Genomic DNA, 4,198 nt, shown 5'->3' with positions numbered 1-4,198 from the left:
TGATAAAAAAATATATGTTTGACCTAAATGCCCAAACCGACCTTGGTATTGATGATATCTGACGTGTTAATAAAACAAGTGTGGGAAATGAGGCAGCATTGCCCCGCCCTCACAGAGCCCAGGTGTTTGAGGTGTTTTACAGGATAAATTAAAGTTCTTTTCTGGCTAGTACAGGAATATAAAGCATGTGAGGCTGAAATCAGAATGTGGACTCGAGTCGGTTAAATGTCCAGCGCACAGGTGAAGAACTGAAGACGCGGCGGGGCTTCACACAGCACCGTTACCGGACCCAGGGGAGGGGCGGGTGTACAGTAGTCGGCATTAGTGCGTCGTGGTCGTGCGCCCTCGGCTTCAGCAGTCACGTGGGGGGCTGATATCGGGGAGGGAGGGGGGGCCTTTAGTATTGTAGTGTTTCTGTATTATAGCTCTGTCTGTACATTGTTAGGTTTGATCGCTTTTATCACTGTGGGGGAAAAGTTGATCCAAGTTTTTATTCTCACTCTTTGTTATGTTTGGTTTCCCTTCGCGAAGGCGAAGACGGACGCCATCCTTCGTCTCTGTAACCTTCTGCTCTTTCTGTCTCCTCGTGATGTGAAAGGCTTTTTGTGATCAAGTTCATGGCAGGAAATTAAAGTTATTACAACCTGAAAACGTCTTGTCATTCTCCACACTGATCCCAAACACCAGACGCACTCATGGCCATCCAGTGTCATTCTAGGACGGTGAACATGGCTCATGTCTTTCCTGGTAAATCACCATGGTAACTGATGCTAAAGACCTACCCTGTGAAGAAGGGGTAAATCTGTTATTTTCTCTGCCCTGTTGGCCCTGACGTTAGATCTGCACTCGCACTCATCCTCATTTCAAACACCTGAAGCACCTTCAGGCTGATGATCTGAAGAAACCTGCAACCAGGAGCTCTTTGATGTGGACACACCTGTCTGTGATAAACATGTGACCCAGAGTTTACCTTTATTTAATTCAGTTTTATTTATATAGCACAAAATCACAGCAACAGTCGCCTCAAGGTGCTTTACATTGTCAGCAGGACCTACAATAATTCATACAGAGAAAGACCCAGACCTTACTCTGGGAGCTCTCACTGAGCTACATTTACAGAGCAAAAGCCTGCAGGTGTGAATAATGTTCCTGACTAAACTCCAGTGTAAACACTCGTTTTTGTAAGTCATGACGCGCACCTCACGTCGCAGCGTGGAGCTGCACAGGCAGGACATCTACTGCAGAAAGTGACTTGGCTCATACACATCAGCCTTTCAGCTTTCAGCCCGACTGTGTTTCAGAGGTGTCTTTGGGCAGACAGTGCTGTGGCTCTGGTTTGAAGGAAACACCGGGCAGAATGTTAAAGCTGTGTTTTGTAGAGTGAGTACAGGGTTGACGTTAGTCTCTGTGGGGTTTCTCCATGGCTGACCTCTGGTCAGTGATGTCCATGTGTGATGTGCCTCTGCCTGTCGCTGACACAGACGTGTGCAAGTTTACTGTGAAGCATCTCTGTTGGAAAGGCTGTCAGCTGTGGGGGGGGGGGGCTTGTGGCGAGAGAGCACAGTTGCACTATTGAGCACATGTTCAATTCAATCACAACATAAGTCGCCTCAAGGCGCTTCATAGATACAGAGAAAAACCCAACAATCATATGACCCCCTATGAGCAGCACTTTGGCAACAGTGGGAAGGAAAAACTCCCTTTTAACAGGAAGAAACCTCCAGCAGAACCAGGCTCAGGGAGGGGCGGGGCCATCTGCTGCGACCGGTTGGAGTGAGAGAAGGAAGACAGGATAAAGACATGCTGTGGAAGAGAGACAGAGGTTAATAACAGATATGATTCAATGCAGAGAGGTCTGTTAATACATAGTGAGTGAAGAAGGTGACTGGAAAGGAAAAACTCAATGCATCATGGGAATCCCCGGCAGCCTACGTCTATTGCAGCATAACTAAGGGAGGATTCAGGGTCACCTGGTCCAGCCCTAACTATATGCTTTAGCAAAAAGGAAAGTTTGAAGCCTAATCTTGAAAGTAGAGATAGTGTCTGTCTCCTGAATCCAAACTGGAAGCTGGTTCCACAGAAGAGGGGCCTGAAAACTGAAGGCTCTCCCTCCCATTCTACTTTTAAATACTCTAGGAACAACAAGTAGGCCTGCAGAGCGAGAGCGGAGCGCTCTAATAGGGTGATATGGTACTACAAGGTCATTAAGATAAGATGGGGCCTGATTATTTAAGACCTTGTATGTGAGGAGCAGGATTTTGAATTCAATTCTGGATTTAACAGGAAGCCAATGAAGGGAAGCCAAAACAGGAGAAATCTGCTCTCTCTTTCTAGTCCCTGTCAGGACTCTTGCTGCAGCATTTTGGATCAGCTGAAGGCTTTTCAGGGAGTTTTTTGGACTTCCTGATAATAATGAATTACAGTCGTCCAGCCTGGAAGTAATAAATGCATGAACTAGTTTTTCAGCGTCACTCTGAGACAGGGTATTTCTAACTTTAGAGATGTTGCGCAAATGGAAGAAAGCAGTCTTACATATTTGTTTAATATGTGCATTGAAGGACATGTCCTGGTCAAAAATGACTCCAAGGTTCCTCACAGTGTTACTGGAGGCCAAGGTAATGCCATCCAGAGTAAGAATCTGATACCATAGATACCATATTTCTAGGCTTTTCAGGGCCGAGTACAATAACCTCAGTTTGATCTGAATTAAGAAGCAGAAAGTTAGCGGCCAGAACTGAGTAGACGTGGAGCCATGCCTGAAAAGGACAGTTTTAGTCTTTTATGCCAATTAGACATTTAGTGGATGTAGAAGTGCAATGTGTATCGACCTGTTCGCTATGTGGCTAGTTCATGCTACTAATGCTTCCTGTTATGCTACATACCTGCTAGCTGTAAGCTAAACGATTTGGTGTTTGTGATATATTGTTGTTGGGTGTATTGGCAATCAATGTCATGTACTGTAAGGGTTTGGGAGTAGTGTATGAAACTCGTGCATGTAGATGTTCATATAGGAATTCCCATTTGTAGTTCTGGTGAGATTCGAAGAACGCTAATGCATCATAATTCATGACTTCGATGTTTATTACATTCAGTATTCTGTATATGTTCTGTTCACAGACCACACACACCCCTCACCACTCTGTAAGCCTGCGGTTGCATTACTGTGTTGCTGTACTGTGCTTTTTAAATATGGTTCTGTTATTATTTCTGGTGATTTTAACATTCATGTCTGTTGTATGGATGACAAATTGGCCAACGATTTTCTAGCACTAACTGCTTCTTTTAATCTTACCCAGTGGGTGAATGAGCCTACCCATGTTAAGGGCCACACCCTTGATTTGGTTTTTTCATATGATGTGGATATATGTATTATGGAAATTAGAAACACTGGACTTTCCGACCATTCTCCGGTTATTTTCGATCTTGACCTTGGCAACACCGGATCACGCTTTGAGGCTCCTCTTTGTCCTACGCGTACTGTGAATGCTGATACTCTGTTGAAATTTTCTAATTCTTTTGTGAACTTTTCATTTACTACGTCAGATTGTCTTACCCCACATACGCTTGAGAATTTCGCCAATACTCTATTAACTACATGTTCCTCTATCCTTGACATTGTAGCGCCGATCAGAATGAAACACCCCAGAACCTACTCACAATGTTGGTTAAATGATTCTGTTCGTGCCTTACGACGTATGTGTCGACGGGATGAGAGGAGGTGGAGGAAGGATAATCTCCAGTCATCATATGACATTTTATGCATTAGCCGCTCGAAGTTTCAATCAGCTGCCAGAACGGCTAAAGCAGCTTTCCTATCTAAAATTATCACCACCAATGGAAACAACCCTCGAATTTTATTCAAAATTTTCAACTCTGTGGTAAACCCCTGCCCCTCTATGCCTCTGCCGTGCTCCCCGGGCCTTTGTGAAAAATTTTCAAGTTATTTTTTGGATAAAGTCGCATCTCTTAAATCTACCCTCCCTTTGGTGACCGACCGTATGCCCACCCCTGATTGTTCTACTACTTTTTGTCAATTTGAACCTGTTTCTCTCTCTACTCTGAAGCATCTAATTGAGAAACTCAATAATACTAATCTTGTACATGATGTTCTTCCATCCCGTATAGTCAAGGATTGTTTTAGTACAATTGGACCTTGTCTTTTGTCCATATTGAACTCCTCCTTGCTGTCCGGCTATGT

The sequence above is a fragment of the Copadichromis virginalis genome, linkage group LG20 (assembly GCF_057382275.1).
Source record: "Copadichromis virginalis isolate Kocher_CV1m ecotype Utaka linkage group LG20, C_Virginalis_male_GT1.1, whole genome shotgun sequence".
Classification (NCBI taxonomy): domain Eukaryota; kingdom Metazoa; phylum Chordata; class Actinopteri; order Cichliformes; family Cichlidae; genus Copadichromis; species Copadichromis virginalis.
The sequence above is the reverse complement of the archived record's forward strand: the minus strand, read 5'-3'. Positions refer to the sequence as shown.